The following is a 27,644-nucleotide window of genomic DNA, read 5'->3' as shown; positions in this document are numbered from 1 at the left end:
TGCAACACTTATTTACAAATATGACATAATAGAAAAAATAAGCAATGATTATGCATGTGTGATGGAACCTTTGTGATTATAAGTGTATGATTTTGCAAAGTAAACAAGAAAGTAAACCCCACCACACTTAATCCAGCAAAAAGACAATAAAAATAACCAAAATGTGCTTTATTGATGTTGTCACAAAACCAACTTTCATGACCATCCTTGCCACTCAAATTTTGAATCTGAGAAATGAGAAATCCACTTAAAAAGCTTCCAACACCAACAATACTCAAATAGAGTGCAAGCCCCATGCTTCTTAGTTCATTTGGAACTTGATCATAGAAAAATTCTTGAAGACCAACCATAGTAAAAACCTCAGAAACTCCAAACAAAAAGTATTGAGGAACCAACCACCATATACTCATTAGAACAATCGCATTAGGATCATCAACAAGACCATACTCTTGCGTTGTTTTAAGTCTTTTAATCTCAACAAAGGCTGCAATTACTATTGTGAATATGGATATAAAAATTACAGTTCCAATTCTTTGAAGCATTGTGATTTCTGAAGGTTTTCCAGTGATAGCTCTTGTTATTGGCACAAATATGCGGTCATATATATGGATGAAGAGAACAACGCGGACACCGTTTATAATTTGAAGTGAAGTCGGAGGTATGTTATAACCGGGAAATACTAGTATATCCATAGATTTCCCTTGCTTGGTGAAGAATGTAGAAATTTAAGCATAGAAAATGCCATAAACTAGTTTCCAAATTGGAATAAATCTTAATATTGCCTTTGCTTCTTCAACCTCGCTAATGCTACAATTATTTTCCTCTTTAGATCCTTTTGGTGATGACAATGCCTTGTTGAGGAAGCTGTCAATGTAGAAAGACAAGCTAAATCAAAAGATAAAAGATTTTTTTATATAAAATTCTTGATTTTAAATATGATATCTTCTGATTTACACTGTTATCCAATATGAATTCATCATTTAGTTATGTCACACAATTAACTTTAAAATATCAAAGTGAGTTGGTAGAATACATAATAGTGATTGATTGACGGTGTAAGAGTATTTTACACCGCAAGTGTGTATCTTTTTTTCTCATTGTTATAACATATTCGAATTTTTGTTAGAATTATTTAGTTTTAGTGTGTGTCTTAGTTTTTTTCATTAATTTATAGACTTTATGATTCCATGTAAGATAAGAATTATTTAGGGATACCTATCAAACATCAAGAACAAGTCCTATGTAATTAATTTCATCATACTTCCAAAAAAAAATATTTAGTTAAGTGAAATTATTTTTATTTTATGATATAAAGCATTCATAACTATAATATATAATCATGAAATAGTAGATAAACTGACAATAAATTGCGATGTTATCTCTCTTAGGGTGGCAAAACCAATCTTCTTAAGAATTATATTTATTGTCCTAGGAGACACATTTCTATGCATGAGCCTTTGCACTCTCTATAAAATATTTATTGCTTGTGGTACTAGAAAATTAAAAGTGTCAAAGATAAATGGTATGAAAACATGTTGATTGTCAGAACATGTTTTCTAATGCTTGACCATTTTACTTGAAGCGACTTTGAGAGTTGTTTGTCCCATAGCAAAACCTCCAATCTTTAGTCTCACCAACGGAGAAACCCCGGTCATGCCTACACATGCATCTTTCCGTCCTACCCACCCGTACACAAGAATATCTACTAACCTAAGTGTCGATCTCCTTTCCTATGGGTAAGTCAAAAATCCATGCCTCTTTATTCATAGATACCCCGACATGCCAAAATATATCAAATAAGACGTACCTAACAAAGGAATTTCGATTTTTTTAATCTTGGAAGCTCTTTACAATGAATGGCGTGTTCCCCAAATGTATTCAAGCACGCCTTGCGACAAGCATAACAAACCTCATCAACGAGAAATAAGGGAATCATAAGTCGGTATTTAAGGATGGCACGGTACTCTATCGAGGAAATATGTTAGCCTAGACCATCAATAGAGATAACAAGGAGAAAATATTTAGTATGTGTTGCTTACAAACAACCAAAAACTGCATTTTGGCTAGTGGTCATGTCACACTTTACATCTATGACCTGAAACTTTTACTAAAAAAGGAAATTGCCAAAACATGTTGTGCTTTAGGAGGGAAAATGTCCTTTCTAGTAAAATCGCTAGGGTCAAAATCTGGAATCACAAATCTAAGACCATCCAAAGCTCTATCAAAATCAAGGTCAATACCATATATCCCACTGTCTCTCAATATATGATCTTGTAACACCCAAAATTGGGTCCTAGAAGCCACAAATGTTTATGCAACAACCTCTACTATCGAGTACAAACCCAGTCCCTCAACTCTAATAGGTAAAGAAGCCATCTTCTATTGAAGGTCACAAAAGAAAAGACATCCACCAACCACAACGTCTTTAACAAATCTTCATAACTCTTTATCAAACCAAATAGTTGCTTTCTCCATATAATTAGGTTGACACGTTCTAAGGTCGAAAAAGATTTTGGCGATACCCATGCAAAAATGAAGCAGAAGAAGATCCCTATGAGGATCCCTTAGTTGTGGATGAAGATGTATTAACTCAACAATCATGGCCGATCTCTCCATGGGCAACCCCTCAATAAAGCCTTCATCTCGACTAACAGCCCCTCAAAGCAAATTCATCCCTAACATCGGCCACCCAATGTCTGAAAGAAACAATCCCCAACGAAATTTACTAGCATTACACGAAGGACAAAAGATATATGCTTTATAAATTTTCAATTCTAGACCTAATTCTAGACCGGATCCTGATGTACATCCTTAAAAATATCCTCAGTGACATTTTTGTATCTAAGAATTAATGGATAAATATAAAATAGAACTTACATTAATTTTAAGATGTTTTTGGAAATAACGACATAAATAAGGTGAAAGTATTTAAATTTGCTTCAATATGATTCTATAATAGGTAAGAATTTGTAAAGTTTGGTGAAGTTCAGAACTTGAATAGACTTCAAGAGTCGTTGAATGGAGTATGGTTTGGAAGCTTTAAGTTGATGAGCCATCTAGCTCTGTTCTCTAACCCATATACTAGATTGACCAGGCATTTACAAAAGAAATTATTCTCAAGCCTCACTCTCAATCGCTTCCACAAAAAGAATTATCCACCTCCTTTATTTGTTTTTGTTACTCCTTTGAAGAAAGGAAATTGCCAAAGAAATATTGGTGATGGTACTGACTAATGTTCTTTTTAAAACAAAAAGGGAAATTGGAAAGAAAAATCTCCAAAATTGTCTAAGACTTATTCATATAAGGTTGTTGTTGTTTATACTTTCATACATTTATCCTCTATATGTTGGTATAATATTGGTCTAGAATATCCATCTGAGACTATTTCATGTTGAAAATTCACCAAAACCTATGGAGAATTCTGCTGTAAAATTGATATTTGAAGAAAGAAATAAAAGATCAAAATTGAGGAAGAAATCGAATTAGGGTTTTATCAATGTAGGGGAAGAAGAATAAGAGTTTCTGCAGAGTAACTCCCTGCTCACAAACTGTGATTCTTTATTTCTTTTGCAACTGTAAAAGTCAAGTATTTACAATAATAGGGGTTACTCCCTATTTATAGATTTTGGGTTTTATTTCTTCTCAAGAAAGGCCCAAAACTAACCTAACTAACTCAGCTAAACAAATAAAGCTAAGTATAACATCACTGTCGAGATACTCTTTGACATCTTGACACCTAGGTGATTCGACACTTCCTTGCTTCTGTCGAGCAACCTACTTAGACATAAGGAATTACAATTTAATACACCACCTAATTCATTGTGTCTAAACTATTTATATTCATCATAGACCTTAACTTCTTGAACACTTCAACTTGCACTTCATTCGTCATGATATCTGCAATCTGATTCTCAGTTCTATAGTGTTCCAAATTCAGCTTCGCTTCTGCCACTTGATCTCGAAGATAATGGAACCTCATTTTGATGTGCTTGCTTCTTCCATGCGTTATCGGATTCTTTGCCAGATTGATAACAGAGATATTGTTGATCCTCATGGTAATTGCTCCATGATTCTTCCCTATAATCTCTTCGACCAGGTTCACCATCCATGTTGCTTGACATGCACAAAGAGAAGTAGTTATGTACTCTGCTTCAAACGACGACACTGCCACTACTGGTTCCTTTCTTGAACTCCAAGAAACTAGTGCACTACCTAGCATAAACACATAACCAACTGTGGATTTTCTATCCTCAACATCACTACACCAACTTGAGTCGGTGTATCCCACTAGCTTGCATTCTTTTCCTTCATCAGTAGCAGGAAATAAAATGCCATAATCGAGAGTTCCTTTTAGATACCTTAGTATCCTCTTCATCGCTGCTAGGTGTGATACCTTTGGCTTCTGCATGAATCTACTCACCATACCTACATTGTATACTAGATCAGGCCTTGTGTGGCAAATGTAACGAAGTGATCCAGTGAGTCTTTTATACTGCGTTGGATCGACATCATCTTCATTTGTGTCTTTCAACAGTTGCACTCTGCGCTCAGTTGGAGTCAAAGTTGGGTTTCAATCTTGCATCTCAAATCTCTTTAGTATTTCGTCTACGTATCTTCTTTGGTGCATCATCAAACCTCTACCACTCTTGTAGAATTGAATGCCCATGAAATATGAGATATTTCCCAAGTCTGACATTCCAAACTCCTCACTTAGGTCATGTTTGAAATCTTCGATCTCCTTCTTGAAACTTCTTGTTATTAATAGGTCATCGACATAGAAATATAGTATAAGCAATTCACTATTGCTTATTCTTACATATACTCGATGCTCAATTGTGTACTTCACAAATTCCTTCTTCCTTAGGAAACTGTCTATCTTCTTATTCCCGGCTCTTGGAGCTTGCTTAAGTCCATACAGGGCTTTATGCAACATGTATACCTTTCTTTCTTTTCCTTTTTTCATAAACCCAGCTGGTTATGCAACATACACTTCTTCATCTAAGGGGCCATTCAGGAATGCATATTTCACATCCATCTGACATGTGTTCCAGTTGTTCATGTTTTCTAGACCAAGAATCAACCTAATTGTTTCAATCCTAGCGAAAGGTGCAAAAATTTCATCGAATTCGATTCCTTTCTTCTAAAGGAATCCTTTCGCCACAAGTCTTGTCTTATGTCGAGTTACCTCACCTTTGGGATTCAACTTCACCTTGTATACCCACTTCACATCGAATGCCTTCTTGTAATGAGGCAATTCTATAAGTGACTAAGTGTTGTTATCTTCGAAGGACTTCAGTTCCTCATTCATTGCTTTCACCCACTTTGAATCCTTTAATGCCTCAGCTGCATTGATTGGTTCAACATCTGCATAGAAAGCATAATTGACCAGCTACCCTTCATCATCGACCATATCATCTGATGTAATCACACATTCTTGCAACCTTGCAGGCATGTGTCTTGTTCTTTGAGGTCTGCTTGTGCTTGCTTGACCTATGACTTCTTATTGTCGAACTTCTCTTTTGACTTCAATTTCTGGTTCTTCACATAAGATTCTCACTAAATCCTTCTTGACATTTTCAGTCCAATCCCATTCCTTAAGGTCATCTATGATCACGTCCCTTTTGATCACTACTTTCTTGTTCACTGGGCCGAACAACTTGTAACCTCCAGTCAAATGATATCTTATTAGGATCATCTGACTCGACTTGTCATCAAATTTTCTTCTCAACTAATCTGGACATGTCTATGTGCTATAGATCCAAATACCTTTAGATGACTTAAGCTAGGCTTGACACCAGACCAACATTCTTCTAGTGTAACTCCTTCTAGCTTCTTTTTCGGACATCTGTTTAAAATATATGTAGTTGTCGACACGGTTTCTCCCCATAACTGTTTAGGTAGATGCTTGCCTTTCAACATACTTCTCACCATGATTATGATGGTTATATTCTTCCTTTCTGTCGTTCCATTTTGTTGTGGAGTGTAGGGTGGCACCACCTCATGCACAATCCATTCTTTCTCACATAACTTGTCAAACTCTTTTGACACATACTCTCCACCACCACCAGTTGAGCTTTCGACCACTTTGTCTTTTGACCATAGATTTAAACTTGGCAAATACCTCAATCACTTCACTTTTCTTCTTGATCAGGTGAGCCCATAATTTTCGATTGAAATCATCTATGAATGTAACAAAGTGTATGTTACCTCCAATTGAATCCACTTCTGGATAGGACCACACATATCAGAGTATATGACTTCAAGAATTGCCTTCGTCTTGCTTCCTGCATCTTCGCTAAAGTTGTTCTTGTGTTGCTTCGCCTGCACACATTTTTCACACACTTCATTTGGAATGTCATTTTCTGGTAACCCTGAAATCATATTTCTTCTTTTCAGGTTCATGATTTCTTTGAAATTGAGATGGCCAAGTCTATAGTGCCATATCTGTTCATCCCTACTACTTGCAGTTGCAAGACACTTGTGCTCTATCACATTAAGTTCAATCCTAAAGGTTCTATTCTGAGACATAGGTTCCTTCAAGTTTAACCTTCCACCTGAGTCGATAACTCTCATCATCTTGTCTTTGATCGACACTTTGTAGTTCTTTTCGACCAACTTCCCTATGCTGAGCAAATTACTTTTCTTGTCTGGTATATACAGTACATTGGAAATTACTGACCTTTTGCTATGTTTCCTCATAATCAGAACATCACCAATACCTTCAACTGCTAGAGTATTGTCATTTTCAAATTTTACCATGTTCTTCATTGAGGGTTTCATGTTGACAAACTAATCTTTCCTACCAGTCATGTGTGATGAGCATCCTGAGTCCAAGTACCATTGGTCCTGGAATCTTTCTTCATCTCTTGTTGTGACCACCAACAACATCTCTTCTTCTTCATGATTTGCAAACTTTGCATCAATTTCCTGATTCTTCTGTTTTTCAAGACAATCACTTGAGTAGTGACCATACTTCTGACAGTTGAAACACTGAATGTGACTTTTATCGGGTTTTCGACCACCACCATTTCCTCTACCTACATCATCGCCTCTTTGGTTACTTTGGTATGAGGGTCTTCTCTGATTCGACCAGCCTCCTTCTTATTGATTTCAACCAGTTGAATTATTGTAGCCTCCTTTACCTTTGTTGTCAAGGCACTTCCATTTGCCTTTCTTTTCTGTTGCTGATTGCGCCTTCAAAGCTACGTCACTCTTCGACTTTCCGGCAATTCTTTCATCCATTCTTTGTTCATGAGACTCAAGCGTCCCTTGAAGATCTTCCTTTGTCAATGATGACAAATCTTTTGACTCTTCTAAGGCTACTACAATGTGGTCAAACTTTGGAGCCAATAACCTCAAGATCTTTGAAACAATTGTTCTTGATGTCAACACTTCTCCATATACCTTGATTTGATTCACTAATTTTGTAACCCTAGTGAAAAAATCAATTATGATTTCATTGTCTTCCATCTGAAGCAATTCATACGTTCTTTTGTGAGTTTGTAACCTCACCTCTTTCACCTTCTCTCCACCTCAAAACGATTTTTCAAGAATTTCCATGCTTCTTTCGCTGATTCAACATCACTAACCTTTTCAAAATTATCAAAATCAACACATGTTAGAACAAGAATTGGTTATGCATCTATACCTTTGAGTTTTGATGATAACAATGTATTATTTGTTTGAGAATAATTTTGGTACTCTATCGATTTGTTATTATGTAGCTTTAACAGTCAGTTATGATTCTGAATTTATGACGTGCAACGTCATTAGTTTCTGAACATTTGTTATGAAATTCATTTCTACATTGAATCACTCTTCAAAAATTCTAAAAGACATTATGCTGTTGTTGCAATGTCCTTTCTGCTTTTGTCCTGATTCACTCTTAAGAAGTTCTAAAAGACGTTATGTTGTTGTTGCAATGCTCTTTCTGCTGTTGTGCTGATTCACTCCTGAGAAGTTTTGGAAAGATGATATGTTGTTTATGAAATGATCTCTCCGCTTCTGCTTCTGGATGTGACTCTGATTATCAAGCTTCTAAAGAATGGCGAGCTTCTAAAGTTTTGTTACTTAGCTAAAGACTCTAAAGATCTCAATCCAGATGCTGAAGTTGTCAAGGTTATGACTGAAGATTCTGAAATTTTATTACTTAGCTGAAGACTCTGAAGTTCTCAAGCCAGACGCTGACGTGGTCAAGGTTTTGACTGAAGATTTTGAAGATTCTGATTTCAATTTTGTGTTACTTCTCTTCATGCTTCGTCAACTTTTTGTTAGAAGATAATAAATTTGAAGATAAGATTAAAGTGGATATGTGATCAAATAGTTCATAGTACAAATCAAATATTACTTCCACTCCTGAAAACTTGGGCGAAGGACAATACTATTCATTACACCTGTCAATAATTCTTTAATGGAAAGCTGCTCTTTTGGTATCCCTGTTTTTCCCCACAACAATATTTTACAAGACTGTTTGTAAGTGAAAAGCTCTTAAATTTGTGCATACTTTTCTTTAAGTTATTGTATTTTATTTGTGTAAAGTATGCTTGTGTAGAAGCAACTTGTAACCCAAAATCTATATTTAAACTTGTTTTTTTTATTTCCTTAAGGAGACTAGGTTATAGTCGGATTCTTGAGAATACAAAGAAAGTTGTTCTTTGTGATTTCCTTAAGGAGACTAAGTTGTAGTCGGATCCTTGAGAAGACAGAGAAAGTTGTTCTATGTGATTTCCTTAAGAAGACTAAGTTGTAGTCGGATCCTTGAGAAGGCAAAGAAAGTTGTTCTCTGTGATTTATGTAATCTTTTTTATTATAAGTTCTTGTGTATAAGCGAGAAATCACCTTGGCGGGTAGACTGAAGTAACTTTGATTTCAAGCGAACCAGGATAAAAATCCTTGTGTCTTTCTCTCTTTGTTCTTTTGATTGTGTGGAGTTTTTGAGTTGGTCAAAATCTTTTGTTTTTAAAACCCAATTCAAACCCCTACTTTCTTGTGTTTTTTACACCTTCAATTCTCATCAGAGCTTCGATTCTGATTGTGGTAAAGTTTTAAGAACACTTCATCGTTTTCAGTATAGATCTAGTTTGTATGAGAAATAATGGTCACTGCTAACAACAACGATAAAGATCACTACAACGCTAAACCACCATTCTTTGATGGTGAAAAGTTTGATTACTAGAAAGACGAAATCGAAAGTTTCTTTCTAGGATATGATGTTGATCTCTGGGATGTTGCAGTTGATGGCTACGTTCACCCAGTAAATGTTGAAGGAAACAATAAAGCAAGAAGTGTTATAACAGATTAACAAAAGAAGGATTTCAAGAATTATCATAAGGCTAGAACAATATTGCCTAATGATATCTCTTATACTAAGTCTATCTTTGATTCTCTGAGGATGACTCATGAAGGGAATGCTCAAGTCAATGAGACAAAGGCTTTAGCCTTAATCTAGAAATATGAGGCATTTAAAATGGAAGACGATGAAACTGTTGAGACTATGTTCTCAAAGTTTTAGATGCTTGTCGCAGGACTCAAGTTTCTGGACAAAGGGTATTCTTCGGCTGACCATGTCAAGAAAATCATCAAAAGTCTCCCCAAAAAATAGAGACCTATAGTAACTTCCTTGAAGTTGGAAAAGGATCTGAATAATATAAGTCTTGAAGAACTTGTTAGTTCTTTAAGAAGCCATGAGATAGAACTCAAGGAAGATGAAGCTCAAAAGCAAGGTAAATATGTTGCCTTGAAGTCCAAACCTGAGAAGAGAATGGCTTATCAAGCTGAGGAAGAATCATAAGATTCTGATGAGGAACATGCCAATGTTGCATTGATGGAAACTACAACTGATCCTGAAGGTTCTGAAGAACTAGAAGACAAAGTGTTGTTAGAGTCAGAATTAGACTCCGATTCTGAAGATGTATTTTCTAAACTATCTCGTTCTGATTTAGAGTCAAGTCTTTCTGAAATGCTGGAAAAGTACCAAAGTCTTCAGAGTAGGTACAAGGACCTTAGACAAGTCAAAGTTGTTGCTTCTGAAACCTGTAGTGAGCTTAAGAAGGATATTTCCTCCCTAAACGGAAACGTCTTTTTTTTAGAAAGTAACTACTCTGCTTTGAAAAGTCAAATATCAAAAGTAGAGGAAGAAATAATCTCAGAAGCTTCTGGTACTGATTGCATCATCAGATATGACAGATCATTCCAGTACTTTCTGGATAAAAGCATAGATATAATAAAAATGGCTTTCATGATCTATAGAGTTAGTAGAAATGGTAAGAAAGGTCTAGGTCGTACAAAAACTAGAAAACCTGAAGAAAGTCAGAAGGTAAAATTTGAAACCTCTCTATGAACATTTCGTGCCAACTGGCATTGACTTGACTGTTCTGCACAAACACAGGAACCTGCACAGACACGTAAGAAGGACTTAGTTCTGAAACCCAAATATCATGCACAAATTCCCCTTGATTATCCTGCTGCACAAAAACCCAAGGTTATAAAAAACTCTGGGAAAACTAACAAAAGAGGACCCAAAAAGTGGGCACCTAAGGATAAGATCATTTATGTTGAAGACATCCTTAACAGATCGATTGAGACACCAGTTATGGTATCTGGACAGTGGATGCTCGCGACACATGACAGGAAGAAAGCATATGTTTCAAGATTTGGAACTTAAGCCTGGATGCTTTGTTGGATTCGGAGGAAACCATAAAGGGAAGATCATTGGCTCTGGAACTATTGGTAATGGTAATCTCCCTTCTATTACTAACATTATTTTGGTTGATGGTTTGATGCATAACTTATTGTCTTTTAGTCAACTTAGTGACAATGGTTATGATATTATTTTTAATCAAAAGTCCTGTAAGGCTATCAATCAAAAAGATGGCACAGTTCTTTTTAACGGAAATAGGGAGAACAACATTTATAAAATCAGACTTTCTGATCTTAAGGATCAAAATGTAAAATGCTTAGTGTTTGTTAATGAGGAGAAATGGGAATGGCATGGACGTTTGGGTCATGTTAGCATGAGAAGGATTTCTCAGCTATATAAGCTTGGATTATTCACAGGCTTACCCAACATGAAGTTTTCTTCATATGCTCTTTGTGAAGCATGTCATAAAGGAAAGTTTTCTAAAACTTCTTTCAAAGCAAAAAACTATTGTTTCTACCTCTAGACTGTTAGAGATTATGCACATTGATTTGTTTGGCCCAGTGAAAACTGACTCTATCAGTGGTAAGAAGTACGGATTGGTCATCATTGATGACTATAGTCGTTGGACATGGGTAAAGTTCTTGAAACACAAGGATGAATCACATTCTTGTGTTCTCTACCTTCTCCTTACAAGTGCAAATAAAGATGGATTGCAAAATAATCAGAGTCAGAAGTGATCATGGTGGCGAATTTGAGAATAAGAAACTTTGAAAATCTTTTTTATACAAATGGTATTTCCCATGATTTCTCATGTCCTAGAACTCCACAGCAAAATGGGGTTGTAGAAAGGAAGAATAGGACTTTGCAAGAAATGGCTCGCACCGTGATCCAAGAAACTGATATGACTAAGCATTTTTGGACAGAGGCAGTTAATACAACATGTTATATTCATAACATGATTTCTATTAGACTTATTATGGGTAAGACTCCTTATGAATTATTGAAGAACAAAAAGCCCAACATTTCTTATTTCCATCCTCTTGGCTGTGATTGTTTTATGTTAAACACTAAAGAGAATCTTGGAAAGTTTGATTGTAAGGCACATAAGTGATTATTTTTAGGATATTCTGAATGCTCAAAAGACTACAGAGTCTTTTAACACTGAGACACGAATTATCGAGAAATTAATTCATGTTAGATTCAATGATAAGCTTAACCCGAAAAAGTCAAAGCTAGTTAAGAAATTTGTAGATATGAAGATCAATTTTTCAAAATCCTAGGATACAAATTCTGGAGATAAAGACTCTGAAGGAAAAGCTAAGGACACTGAAGCAAAAGAGTCAGAAGTGACTCAACCAGAAGCTGTCATTGGTCCAACTCATCATAAGAAGAGTAGACCAAAAACTTCTTATTATGAAGAATTGATTTTGGGAGATAAAGATGCACCAGTCAAAACTCGATCTTTGTTCAAATCTTCTGAAGAAAATCTTATGGGATTGGTATCTTTGATAGAGCCCACATCTATTGATGAAGCTCTTCTAGATAATGAATGGATTCTAGCTATGCAAGAGGAACTAAATCAATTCACCAGAAACAACGTATGGGATCTTGTTCAGAAACCAAAGGGTGTCCATGTCATTGGAACCAGATGGGTGTTCAGAAACAAGCTCAATGAGAAAGGTGAAGTCGTCATAAGCAACGCTCAACTAATAACATAATGTTATAGTCAACAAGAACGTATAGACTATACAGATACCTTTGTGCCAGTTGTCAAGTTAGGGTATATTTGTCTTTTAGTTTTGCTTGTAGTAAATTATAACATCATTTTTAATCAGATGGATGTTAAGAGTGCATTCTCGAATGGGTACATTTCTGAAGAAGTGTATGTGCACTAACCCCCTGTTTTTGAAAGTTCTCAAAACCCAGATTTTTTTTCAAACTTAAAAAGTCATTATATGGTCTGAAACAAGCTCCTAGAGCTTGGTATGAAAGACTAAGTAACTTCCTTTTACAAAATGATTTTACCATAGGGAAAGTGGACACAACACACTTTTGAAAAACCTTTAAGAATGATATTAGGGTTGTGCAAATTTATGTTAATGATATTATATTTGGTTCTGCTAATGCTTCATTGTGCAAGGATTTTGCTGAGTTAATGCAGGATGAATTTGAAATGAGTCTGATGGGAGAACTTAGGTTCTTTCTATGGATTCAAATTGATCAACATTCAGAAGGAACATACATCCATCAAAGAAAGTATACAAGAGAACTTCTGAAGAAGTTTAACTTGTCAGAATGCAAGCAAGCAAAAAAATACAATGCATCCTACATGCATTCTGGAGAAGGAAGAGGTAAGTAGTAAGGTAAATAAGAAGCTATTTAGAGGTATGATAGGCTCTCTACTTTATCTAACTGCTTCTAGACCTGATATTTTATTCAATGTTTGTTTGTGTGCTCGCTTTCAATCACACCCTAGGGAGACTCACTTAACTGTTGTTAAGAGAATCTTTAGGTATCTTAAAGGTACTACTAATCTTGGTTTGTTTTATAGAAAATCAAGTAAATACAAGTTAGTAGGTTATTACGACGCTGACTATGTTGGAGACAGAATAGAGAGGAAAAGTACTTTTGGAAGTTGTCAATTTCTAGGAGACAATCTAATCTCGTGGTCTAGTAAGAGGCTGTCAACAAATGCGCTTTCAACAGCCGAAGCTAAGTATATCGCAGCTTCTGGAGTCAGCTGGAAGATTATCAGATTTTTGAGGGTAACATTCCTATTCTTTGTGATATTACTTTTGCTATTTGTTTATCCAAGAATCCTATCTTGCATTCCAAGGCTAAACATATTGAAATTAAACATCACTTTTTACGTGACTATGCTCAGAAGTGTATTTTCCATTTAAAATTTATTAATGCATACCATCAATAGACTGATATCTTTGCAAAACCCCTTGCTGAGGATAGATTTGTTTCCATTCTGAAAAATTTATATGTGGACTCTTATCCAGAATGAAAATATGTTATCAGAATGTTAAGCTTCTAGAACTCTTGATTAGGTTCTGAGAATTTAGTGTTGTTTGATTATGAGACGTGAGCTTTCTGAAGTGAGGAAGTTTCATGAATCAGAAAGGTTCTGATCAGAAGCAATCTTATGGATTCGTCTTCTTGATTGTGAACAGTTATTCCATTTAATGGTTGCCATTTCATTTGATATCATGTGGTTCTTAATGGTGACAGTTGTCCCACTTTCTGAGCATGCGTGATGATGGCGTGACACATTGGGTTTCTCCTTCTTGGAACTAGGTTAAAACTTTTATGTTTCCCCCTATGGCGGTGTATCTCTTGTGTTCATCTTAACTAAAATATTTATATAAACTCACTTCACTCACATTTCACACTACGCTCACAATATGCCCACACTTTTTTCTCTTTCAAACCGCCAATCTCTCTCTCTCTCTCTCTCTCTCTCTCTGCAATTGTTCATCTCCTGCAATTGTTCATCTTCTACAATGGTTGAAAATAAACAACAACAACATCAATCTCCTCCTAACTCTGTCACCGATGAGAACAATCCTGCATTGAGGAAGGAGTTGATCCATTGGTTGATCCTTTCAACCTTCCAGAAACCTACCTTGTTGCTTATGGGAAGAGGAAGAAAAGCAACAAGAAGAAAGTGGCTCAGGGAGAAGGAACTTCTAAACCACCTAAAAAGAAGAAGAAAATGGAAATGGTTTTGGATGATGTGCCTCTTAGTGAGATCCATAAAGCATTGATTCTGAAGGATACTTCTGGTCTTGCCCAATAGTCATCCAAGGCATCTGATGCAGCCACTTCTAGTAGGTCTCCCATGTGCTCCATTTTGTATTCCTACTCATGAAATTGAGGAAGAAGCAAAGGAGACTGGGGAAGATTCTGGACATCCAAAGTTAGTCATGGAATATGTTTCTGCTCAGTTTGACAGAGGAAAGCTAGTTGCTTCTAAAGATCAACAACAAGCTCAAGACAGTGAGCCAGAATAACAAATTGTTCTTTTTTAGAATCAAAATGTTGTTGGAACTTATTCTGGGATAATTCCTGAACCAATTTTGAGGACTCTTGCTGAAATGAAGGAAGAAAGTTATCTTGTCAGACAGCGCTTGGACAAGCAGGATCTTTTGTTCGAAATGATTCTCTCCAGACTGCCGGCTCCTTCGCCTCAGAACCTCAAAATTTTATGCATTTTTATGTTATTTTTTCTAAGTATTTTTGTACTGTTATGCCTTCTGGAATTTGGTATCAATAAAATCATGTTGTTTCCTTATTTTATTTTGTCTATGTGTTTTTTATCGATGACAAATGGGGAGAAACGTAATTGATTTTTATATACTTATGTTCGTGAATCAGAACCCAAACATTTTTAATGTTTCTCCTAACAACTACTTCGAATCATATTTTGTTAGTTGTTTTTCAGGGAAAGTCAAGAACATCAAAATCTCTTAAAGATCTTTTAAAAAGGTTGTTAACTAGGTTTTGAAGCTCTTTCAAAAAGAACCAAGCTTCTGAAGTAAATTTCATTAGAGTGTTAACTTTGACAGCCAGTGTTCTGGATAAGGTCAAGCAACTTCAAAAGACAAACCAGATTATGTTAGAAGATCATTCTGGTTCTGCAAAAAGGTTAATCAGGAAAGTGTTCTTTCATTTTGATTTTATCTTTTTGGGATTGTACATCTCAGGGGGAGCTTTGTGCTTCTGTGTGATTTATCTTTCTGTGATTACCCTCTACAAAACTGTTCATCAAACTACATGGTTTTGTCATCATTAAAAAGGGGGAGATTGTTAGAACAAGATTTGGTTCTGCAACTATACCTTTTAATTTTGATGATAACAATGTAGTATTTGTTTGAGAACAATTTTTTTACTAGTTATTGTGTAGCTTTGATATCCAGTTCTGATTCTAAATTTATGACGTGCAACATCACCAGTTTCTGAATAATTGTTCTGAAATTCACTTCTGCAATGAATCACTCTTGAAAAGTTCTAAAAGACATTATGTTGTTGCTGCAATATTCTTTCTGCTTCTGTGTTTATTCACTCTTAAGAAGTTCAGAAAGACGTTATGTTATTGCTGCAATGTTCTTTATGCTTCTGTGCTGATTCACTCCTGAGAAGTTTTGGAAAGACGTTATTTTGTTGCTGCAATGATCTCTTCGCTTCTGCTTCTGGATGTGACTCTGATCATCAAACTTATGAAGAATGGAAAGCTTCTGGAGTCTTATTACTTAGCTGAAGACTCTGAAGATCTCAAGCCAGACGCTGACACTGTCAAGGTTCTGACTGAGGATTCTGAAGATTCTAAAGTTTTGTTACTTGACTGAAGAGTTTGAAGATCTCAAGAAATACGCTAATGTGGTCAAGGTTCTGACTGAAGATTCTGATTTCAACTTTGTGTTTCTTCTCTTCATGTTTCATCAACTTTTCATCAAAAGCCAATGAATTTGAAGATAAGATTAAACTGGATACGTGATCAAATAATACATAGTACAAATCTAATATTCCTTCCATTCCTGAAAACATGGGCGAAAGACAGTACTATTCATCACACATGTCACTAATACGTTAGTGGACAACTGCTCTTTTGGTATCCCTAATTTTCCCCCCAACAATCTCTTTCTTATGATATATAAGTATGACTCGGAGACTTGAAGAAAATGCTAATGCTGCTACAACATTTTACAAGACTGTTTCTATGTGAAAAACTCTTAAATTTGTGCATACTTTTCTTTAAGTGATTGTATTTCATTTGTGTAAAATCTACTTGTGTAGAAGCAACTTGTAACACAAACTTTGTATTCAAACTTGTTTGTTTGATTTCCTTAAGGAACCTAGGTTATAGTCGGATCCTTGAGAAGACAAAGAAAGTTGTTATTTGTGATTTCCTTAAGGAGACTAAGTTGTACTCGGATCATTGAGAAGACAAAGAAAGTTATTCTTTGTGATTTCCTTAGGAGAGTAAGTTGTAGTCAGATCCTTGAGAAGACAAAGAAAGTTGTTCTTTTGGATTTTTGTAATCTGTTTGATTATAATGGATTAAGTCCTTGTGTATAAGGAAAAATCACCTTGGCGGATGGAATAGAGTAACTTCGATTTCAAGCGAACCAGGATAAAAATCCTTGTGTCTTTCTCTCTTTGTTCTTTTGATTGTGTCGAGTTTTTGAGTTGGTAAAAAGATTTTGTTTTTAAAACCCAATTCAAACCCCATTAATGGATTATAAAGAGAGCGTTATAATCTTTCTTTTTCAATTCTTTGTGTGCAGTTTTTTCTTCATCTGTCACATTTGTTGCAAGCGGCGTCACTCCCTTCTTCACAAGATCCCAAAGATCTTGATAACAAAAGACAATCTTTGTCTGCTTGCACCATTTTTGGTAATTCTGATTCTTCATAATTTGGAGACTTGCCAGAAAATGCTCGTTCGGATGATTCATTATGTTATCCTTCAAAGAATCGCTCAACCAGACTCTTATAGCAGATGTTGAAAATTCACCAAAACCCATGGAGAATTCTGCTGCAAAATTGATATTTGAAGAAAGAAAGAAAAGATGAAAATTGAGGAAGAAATGGAATTAAGGTTTTATCAAAGTAGGGGAAGAAGAAGAAGAGTTCATGTAGAGTAACTCTCTGCTCACAAAATGTGATTCTTTATTTCTTTTGCAACTGTAAAAGTCAAGTATATACAATAATAGGGGTTACTCCCTATTTATAGATTTTGGGTTTGTTTGCTTCTCAACCAAGGCCTAAAACTAACCTAACTAACTCAACTAAATAAACAAATAAAGCTAAGTCTAACATCACTGACGAATACTCTTCGATATTTTGACACCTAGGTGATTCGACACTTCCTTGTTTCTGTTGAGCAACCTACTTCGACACAAGGAATTATAATTCAACATTTCAAAGGTTTATTATCTTACTAAGAAGTATGCAATGTTTTTCCTCACTTAGTCGGGAGACTACTTCTTTAATAAAGACTTTACCTCGTCTAAATTGTGGTTTATCATATCATATGTCATATGATTTTAAATAACTTGTGTCCTTAATCCTACATCATCTATAGTTTTCATATTGTTGATGACACACATATGCGACTACTATATATTAGGTCTATCTCCCCAACCAGGGGTGTTCGTGGTTCATGAACTGCACTGAATCAAACCACATTTATAGTTCAATTCAGTTTATAATAACCATTTTAAAAAAAATGCAGTTAATTGCTAAAATGGTTTCAATTCAGTTTAAAATTAGTTTATAACCGGTTTGTATTTATAAACTAGTTTATAATCAGTTTGCAATTATAAATCAAATTTATAATTTGAACTCTTTTAAAATCAATTTTTTTAATTTCATAAAAAATAATTAATTTTTTAAAAAAAACTTTTATTTATAAAATTTAGTTAAGTTTTTTTTTTTGAAAAAGAAAATCTGAATAGTTATTTTTAAAATTTCATGCAAATTTTTTTTTTAAAAAAATATTTTAATTTTAATTTTTCGGGGAAAAAATCCAGAATAAATTTTTTTCGAATTTTATTTTCGGAAAAATAAAAAAAATATATTTTATTTTTATATTTCAAAATTTTTGGGAAAAAATTTCACTACAAAAATTATTTTATTCTGAAATTTTTATTTTTAAAAAAAAAATTTCAGAATTTTTTTATTTCAAAAAACAATAATTTTTTATTTTTCTGAAAAAATATGTTTTTTATTTCAAATTAAATTATATTTTTTTAATGAATAAAAAAAGTTATTTTCAGAAAAAAATTATTTTTTATTTTATGAAATACAAAATATTTTATTTTCAATTTTTTTTTCTGAAAAAACTATATTTTTTTATAATTTTATTTTTAATTTTCAATAAAATATTTTTTACTTTTCATAATTATAAATATTTTTAATTTCTATTTTTTTCACTCTTAATAATTTTTCTTTTTTTTATTAAAAAAAAATTATAACTAAAGCAGTTTATAAAAGAAAACTTGTTATGAACCAGTTTTAAACTGAATTATAATTGGTTAATTTAAATGGTTCAGTTCATTAACCATTCAAGTGGTTTAGTTATTTTATGGTGCAATGCAATTCAGTTTAGTCATATAATTTGGTTAATCATATTTTTGCACACCCTATCCCCAACTAACTTGTCTGGGAGTTCTAGATATATATATTGTAGCCTTAACTTATACTTGTACTCGTTGCAACAAATATGTAACTGATTTTATTCAAACTTGAAGATCCCATGGGAAAAAATTGAAATTTATCTTCTAATACTTGTACTCGTCGTCGCAACAAATATGCTTGTGAAGCTATGCGCAGTGCTAGGAAGCATCACACAACTATGCATGCATTTTTTTCTTGACTGGGTTAAATCCCAATTTTGATGTTGTAAAATCTCAAATATTACTCATGGAGCCTCTTCCACCTATGAGCAAAATCTTCTTTATGGTTCTTCAACATGACAGACAAGTAAACTTCAATGAACCTAAAGAAATTTCCATTGTCAATGCTGCAGATTTTCAGAGGTTCAAAGGCAAAACTTATGGCTCAGAATCTTTTCAGAAATGCAACAATTGAGTTTGTACTCATGGTGACAAGATAAACCACACTATCGACACGTGATATGCCAAGCATGGGTTCCCCTCATATGCAAAAGAGATTTGCAAACCACACTTCCACGGGTAGCAATGAATAAGATGTGGAAGCTCCTTCATAAATTAGTGAACAAAGATCAAATGCTTCATTAATCACTTCTGAACAATATGAGCAACTCATACACTTACTTCAACAGTCAAATATCAATAAACAATCACCAACATCTTCAAATTAGGTCCACTCTTTTTCATCAATTGGTCATTCATCTATTAGTAAGCCAACTCCAGGCTTTTCTTATTCCATTTCTTATCAAAATCTCACTTTAGGTTATTGGATGATTGATTCAGGAGCAAAATGATCATGTGTAGTTCCCTAAAACAGTTTCACTCTTACCATGACATCACTCCAATTCATGTTAAAATTCCTAATGGGCAATTTTCAATAGCCAAACATGCAGGAACCATTCAGTTTTCCTCTGATTTTGTTCTGTCATATGCACTCTACCTACATTCCTTTGCTTTTAAGGTGATTTCTATGTCAAATATGTGTCAATCATTTGAATGCACATTCGAAATTAAGGGTCTCTCTTGTTTCATTCAAGAAAGGAGCACCAAGAAGATGGTTGGTTATGGTGACAAGGTGCAAAACTTGTATTACTTAGTCTTATCAAATAAGATAGTATGTAGTTCTAGCAAAAATTATGTTACATTACCAGATAATGCAATTTGGAATATTAGACTTGGCCAGATATCTGTAAATAGAATGAATACATTACATACTCAGTTTCATTTCATAAATGTTAACTCAAAATTTGTATGTGATGTGTGTGAATTTGAAAAATAATGAAAACTACTATTTCCAAACATGTCTAGTAAAGCTTTACTTCCTTTTGATCTCATACATTTTGATATTTGGGGTCCAATTGCTATTCTATCAATTCTTGAACATTTCTCAAGCCATCCTTTTTCAATCCAATATACCTACGCCATTTTGGTCTTTTGATGCTCTATATGCCTCATATATTATGAACAGACTCCGTAGCCTTGTCTTTAACAACAAATCTCCATATTTTATCATGAATCAACAAAGCCCTAGCATACATGGCTTGAAATTTTATGGATCTTTGGTCTATGCTTCTACACTACATGCGCATAGAACTAAGCTTGCCCCTAGAGCAAGAAAGTGTGTCTTCCTTGGTTATAATACTTGTATGAAAGGCACAATCCTTTTAGACATAAACATCAAAGATATCTTTGTATCAGGAGACCTTATACACCATGAACATATATTACCCTATCAATCTTATTCTTCACCTACAACTTGGACCTACCATACAAAATTAGGACATTCCACCCCACCCGAACATACAAATTTCAACCAAAATGATCACATAACTCTCACCGACACTTTCACCATGCCTAAACCTAAACCTGAAACCACACCTAACAACTCTAAATAAACAACTGAAGGGAACCTTATAATTCTAACCAGACTATTGACACTGAACCTAAACATGATAACACGCCACCTACTGAAGATGCACACATAGTCCCTAAGAGTTCAAAACTCACATTAGACCCACCCGATAAAAACATACTCCGTGATATTTACTTGACTATGTATGCAATTATTCTTCAAGTCACAAGGAGTTATCTTCTTCATGTTGCTTCTACCCTATTGCACTATTTCATTCTTTTGCTCATTTATCCTCATCACAAAAATATTTTGCTATGTCTATCACTAATTATGCTGAACCTAAGACATACTTAGAAGCATGCAAACATGATCATTGGTTGAAGGTTATGAAAGTTGAGTTAGATGTGTTAGCTGCTAATAATACTTGGAAATTGATTGATAAACCTTAATATGTGAAACACAAAGCTTATGGTTCTATTGAAACACACAAGCTCGATTAAGGGCCAAAGGCTACAATCGAATATAAGGGTTGCATTTTTTTGATACTTTCTCTCGTGTAGCAAAACTCACAGCAATTAGAACTCTCGTAGCAAAAGAATTGACACATTCATTAGTTAAATGTCAACAACACTTTTTTGCATGGAGACTTACAATAAGATGTTTACATGAATGTTCCTGATGGTGTCCAAGCAAATCAAAACCAAGTATGCAAACTGCAAAAGAGTTTATATGGCTTGAAGTAGGTCAGTCGAAAATGGTATGAGAAATTGACTCAAACTACTCATACAAAAAGGTTATCATGAATACACCTCTAATTACTCCTTGTTCACTCTAAAACATGGAGAAAACATTAATTCACTCTTAATGTATGTTAATGACATCATCATAGCATACACTTCTCTTAGAGATTTGAACTTACAACAACATCCTAGACAAAAGCTTCAGAATGAAGGATCTTCGTTTTCTCAAATACTTTCTAGGCTTAGAAGTGGCTCACTCTAAGTCATGTATCTGCATTTCACAAAGAAAATATTGTTTAGATCTTCTTGAATCATCTGGGCTCCTTGCATCAAAACCAACCAACACTCCTCTTGATCCCTCCACAAAGCTTCACCAAGATGACAATCAACCCTATAATGATGTTTCAACTTATTGAAGGCTTATGGGCAAGTTTTTGTATGTGAATACTACTAGACATTGCATTAGCCACTCAGCAATTGAGTCAATTTTTGAACTCACCAACTGTCACTCATTTTCGAGCAACTTGCAGAATATTCGATACTTAAAACAAATCCTTGATAAAGGTATTATGTTCCCTAGAAGCTCTGATACACAAATTAGAGGCTATGTAAATGCAACTTGGGCAGGTTGTTCTAATTCAAGAAGATCAACGACTGGTTTTATTTTCTTCCTAGGAAATTCACTAGTATCTTGGAGAGCAAAAAAACAACCAACCATCTCAAGGTCATCATCTGAAGCAGAATATCAGGCCTTATCAAGTGCAACATGTGAGCTACAATGACTCTTATATCTTTTGGATGATATAGGAATCAAATGCGACAAGCAGTAATTGTTGTTAATGAGTTATCTTAGATACCTTAGGATCTATATATAAAGTTATATACATTCATTTATCATCATCATCTTATTCATTTTATCACCAATTTTAAAATCAATCTTAATATCATTGTAAAACAAAATGATGAGAAAAATGTAGGATCAATATTCTCATTGTAAAACAAAAAGAAGATGCACTATATATAACATATTGCATCATATTTGATGGATTAAGAATGCGACCAATAAGATTAAACTTGCTATAAATGAAATTAGAAAATAAAGAAAAAATAATCATTATTATTCTTACTTGAATTGTTGGGGTCTTTGACGGGGAAGCATTCCATCACATTCCTCTTTAATATCCATGTACGGTAAGGTATCTTGCCAATTTCTTATAGCCCCAACGAATACACGACCAATTCTAAGAAATGGACTCTTGTCATTATCCTTAATGTTAAACCTATAGGTCATTGGTCCCATCAAGAAAACAATCAAAGCAATGATCATTAAAACAAGAGGAATTCCAAATCCAAGAACCCAACTATAATTATCTTGTATATAGTTCAAGATGGGAAGTGTTAATATGCAGCCAGTAGCGGTTGCAAAAAACCACCAATTAAGGAAAGAGCTTCTATCTCTATGCTCCTTAGGATGTTGTTAGTCGAATTGATCGGCTCCAAAAGCCTGAATACAAGGTTGGTGTCCACCTTGTCCAATGGCAACAAGATATATAGTGAGGTGAAGAATAAGATTACTTGTGATTGAGGAGAACAAATTGTAAGGGAAGGAAGTATTGTTGATAATGTTAGCAAGCCTAGTCCATGTAATTCATGTAAATTTGCATGAGATATTTAATAGTTATTGTTAAACAGTGTCCATGTTTCTTTCAATTTGAATGGTGTGTATAATTAAATACCTTATAGGACATGTTCTTAGTACAGAAGTGAGAAATCTAGTAAAAAATAATTGTTCATTATTTAAGGCTCTAATGGTAAATAATATCTAGGAGTGTTTTCTCTTAATATTCCTGCGATGTAAATATTTAAACCCTCTATCTTAATAATAATAACATCATTAAACATTTTATTTAACACAATAAAATCGTTAGACTTTGAATCTCAACAAAAAAAAGAAAAAACATTATACTTTCAATCTCAACAACAACATTAAACCCTTAACCTTTCAATCTCAACAACAATAATATTAAACCTTAAACATCTCAGTAACAACAACGTTGAACAATATTATTGTTATATGCATTGATAAAGAATTTAGGTACTGAAAACATGATGAAGAAGGTAAATAAATGAGTTTCGTTTGAGTTTCGAGTTTTTTTCTTCGAGTTTTGTCCAAGTTCCAATCTTTAAGTTTCATTCAAGTTTCCGTCACCCTTTCCTTGCTTCGTTCGAGTTGGAAAAGAGAAGATGAAGTCCTAAACCTCGTTTGTAGATGTGAGAATTTAGATCTAAAATGATGTCCTGAACCTCGTTTGCATGCGGTCTAAACTCTAGTCTCGGCAATGGTAGCTTCTTGGTTCGACAAAGGTTTATCATGTAGTCGAAGTCTGTTCACATGTTGATCCTGCATGTTGTAGTCAAAGTCTGCTCAAGCATGCAGTAGTCGGCATTGTTAAGATTGTTAGCATGTCAAATTAGGCATGTTTGTTTAGCCCAATTGTTTAGGTTAGCTTGTAGTTTAAGTTAGTTCAGTAGTCTATAAATAAACTAGTTCTCTCAAGTTGTTGAGACGAGTTAGTTGTTGTTATTCACTTGCAATCTTTGAATCCTAATTGAGTAAGTGAATTGAAAAAACAATTTTAACCAATTCTGGATCTTTCTATTTCTTCTTCCCTCTTCTCTCTATTTTGTGAAATCCTAATAGGATTTCTTGTGTTTGTTCAAGAAACTCAATCTTTGTCAATGTTTTAATTTGTTCTTGACAATACTTCGTTACAACAAATTGGTGCGGTGAGCGTGGAGAAGAAGATGTCGTCAACAAAGTATGAGATTGAGAAATTCATCAGTGTGAATGATTTTGGTTTGTGGAGCTTGAAGATGCAAGCCCTACTCATTCAGTGAGGTTTGTTATAAGCATTGAAAGGACCATAGAAGAAGGATGTTACCTTAATGGCGAAGAAGAAGACGATGATGATCGAGAAAACCCACGACACCATTGTGTTGAGCCTTGGTGGTAAGGTTCTCCAACAGGTTTCGAAGGAGAAAAGTGCAACTGATGTGTAGGAAAAACTCGAAGATTTGTACATGATGAAATCGTTGGTCAATCGTCTCTATCTGAAGAAAACTTTATATTCATTCAAGATGAGTGAATACAAAGTCTTGGATGAGTAGATGAATATATTCAACAAGTTGATTCTTCATCTTGAGAATATGGAGGTCAAGGTTGATGATGAAGATCAAGTGTTGTTGTTGTTGTGTGCTTACCTAAGTATTCATTCAACATGGAAGAAATTCGTTGACCTTTCAAGATGTTTAATCCGCCTTGAACTATAAGGATTTGAACGAACGAAAGAAGCACAAGCCATCGACAGTTGGTGAAGGTTTTTCCATTAAGGGGAAACTCTTGGAGAAAGATGGTAGGTTTGAGAAGAAGAAGGGTAAAGTTCTACAAAATTCTTATGGTGGTAATGCTCCTGCTATTAGGTGTTATCATCGTAAGAAGTAATAAGAAAGGTGTTTCCTGAATGATTGAGTAATCATTGTGGAAAGGATAATGGTGATGTAGCTATTGTGCAAGAAGATTATGAATCATTTGATGTCCAGATGGTTTCAAGCAGCGACTCTAGCAAAGAATGGGTTATGGATTCAGGTTGCACTTTGCACATGACTTCAAACACAAATGCGTTTGAGGAATTATGTGATCAAGATCATGGATCAGTGTTGTTGGGAAACAACAAAGCCTGCAAGATTGCATGTATTGGATCTGTAAGATTCAAACTCCATGATGAGTCAATAAGGCTATTGACTGATGTTAGATATGTATTTGATCTTAAGATAAATTAGATTTCTCTTGGTGAACTCTACAAGAAAGGACATGTTTTCAAAGTATAGCAAAGTATCCTCAGGGTAATGAAGGGGTCGAAGGAAGTCTTGAGAGGCATGAAGAAATAAGGCTTGTATACTCTTAAGGTTGAGGTTGTAAGTAGTTCAGTAGATATGGCATCCATAAAATGTGTGTCGAAGACTGAGCTAAGGCATGGTCTAATAGTCGAAACAAAATCTATTGCGTGGTGATAAGGTCGAAAAACTAGAGTTTTGTGAACCTTGTGTATTTGGTAAATCCTGTATAATGAAGTTTAACAAAGGTAAACAAAGAACACATGAATCCCTTAACTACATTCATGCTGGTCTTTGGGGGCCTGCAAGGAATCCTTCACACTCAGGTGCAAAGTATTTCCTATCCATAGTTGATGATTATTCTCGAAAGTTATGGGTATTCATTCAGAAAGCTAAGGGTGAAACTTTTGAAAATTTCAAAAGTTGCAAGAAGGTTAAGAGGTTAACGACCGACAATGGTCTTGAATTTTGTAATTAGGCTTTCAACTGCTATGATGTTGCGAATGGTATTGCAAGGCATAAAACTACATAACTTCCCAAGGAAATGGTTTGGCTCAAAGGTTTATTCGAATAATTATGGAAAGAGTGAGGTGCATGTTGGTTAATGAGGGATTAAAGGTGTTTTAGGAAGAAACTATTGTGACTGCAACATACATAATAAATAGGTGCCCCTTGAATACTCTGGGGATGAAAACACCTGAAGAAGTCTAATCAAAACTTCCACCTAATCTCGATAGACTTAGAGTATTGGGTTGTTTAGCATATGCTCATTGTAGCGGGGTATTCGTTACCTTTAGATTTATTGACTAAATCAAAAGTAAATCATACAATTCGAGTCGCCACCGCACTTCTATTTATCCAAAGGAAAGGTTAGAAAGCGAACAAAAACCAAGAAGTTTTATCAAATCAAAAACTAATAAAAAAGTCAGAGATCTGGGTAAGGGGGTTGGTTATGCAATGGGAAGGTTTTAAGCACCCAAAACATCCTTAGTACTCTAAGGGAGCCCTTTTTACAAATGTTGTAAGGTAGGTTGGTATTTTTGAAAAAGTATTTTGTGCAAACATGATTGGGGAGATGAGAGAAGAATATACAAAGTTATTTACAATTTTTGTGTTTGAATGGATAAACCCATTGCCTACGTACCATCTTAAAAAGGTAAGATCAAAACCTCGTAGTTCGGGGTAAAAATCTCAAAAGAAGTTGGTGAATTGATTGGTCAAAAGCCTTAAAGGTATTTTGTTATCAAAGGGAGAAAACTCAACCTAAAATCACAAATCCACCATGTAAGGAGAGATTCAACATGCTAGTGAGGGGTTAACCCTATAATAAGCATGGAAGACTTATAGTCCATCACTAAGTATATAGGTGAGTATTATATCAACCTCTAGGATAACTCAAACCTAATAGCTAATGTTTATGAAAAGCTTTAACACAAATGATCATTGGAACCATAAAACAAATTGAATGAGTTGTATTTACAAATGAAAAGTATTTACAAAAATAAGGTCAAAGTTGACTTAAGATTCAATTCAAAATAAGTGTTATGATAGGAGTTTGAAAAAAATCAAAGGCATAGTGCCTAGGTTTCTAATTTTGAAAACACTGTTAATGTTTGCACAAAAGTTTGGCTTGGGTTAGAGTGGAGAGAAGAAGAGAAGGGCTAGGTCCTAAACATGCAAAGATTAAGGAAGAGAAATAAAACCATATTGGAGTTACCTTCTTGAGATCATAAAGATAATCCAAGTTGCTCCTTCCTTTGGATTTAGCAATCAATAAGCAAATAACTCAAGCAATCAAGCAGATAATCAATCAAGCTCCTAGGAATCTTCCAATTGGCTTTTATATCTCTTACTTTGGATGCTCATGACAATGGTTCTTATACTTGGCTCAAGTTTAGGATCCCTAGCACACAAGAACACACAAATCAAAAAGTTCCACAATGCAATAGAAAGAATGGACAAGAGTGAGTTTAGAATTAGGATCCTTTCAATGTCTTCTTCAAGATTAAGCATTCTAAAGGCATGAGTCCTAGTTGCTCTTTGACAATTTTCTTTTTACCATTCTAAAGGCATGAGGCCTAGCTGCTCTTCAAACTCCATTTAGAATAGGTAAGGTCCTAAAATCTAAGTCATTACTCCATTTGCATTTGGTTCACACAAACAAAACAAACACAATAGTATATACACAATAATATGCTAAAGTGAGCAAAAGGCAAATTGCATTAACATAAACATAAGCTCAACTGAGCAAAGGGCAAAGACAAATGAATTAATGTGCAACAAATTAAATTGCAAGAATTAAATGCTTGAATTAAAAGTTAGTAATTAGTAGTTAGTG

General features: G+C 34.5%; 1 pseudogene; it reads right to left on the bottom strand.

Moving 5' to 3' along the window:
• Positions 1-48: 48 nt before the first annotated feature.
• On the bottom strand, positions 49-23,068 carry LOC127103667 (protein NRT1/ PTR FAMILY 5.10-like; annotated as a pseudogene).
• Positions 23,069-27,644: the final 4,576 nt, after the last annotated feature.

Source organism: Lathyrus oleraceus, chromosome 7 (genome assembly GCF_024323335.1).
Source record: "Lathyrus oleraceus cultivar Zhongwan6 chromosome 7, CAAS_Psat_ZW6_1.0, whole genome shotgun sequence".
Classification (NCBI taxonomy): Eukaryota; Viridiplantae; Streptophyta; class Magnoliopsida; order Fabales; family Fabaceae; genus Lathyrus; species Lathyrus oleraceus.
Note: the sequence above shows the minus strand (reverse complement) of the source record. Positions and strands in the feature narration are given on the sequence as shown.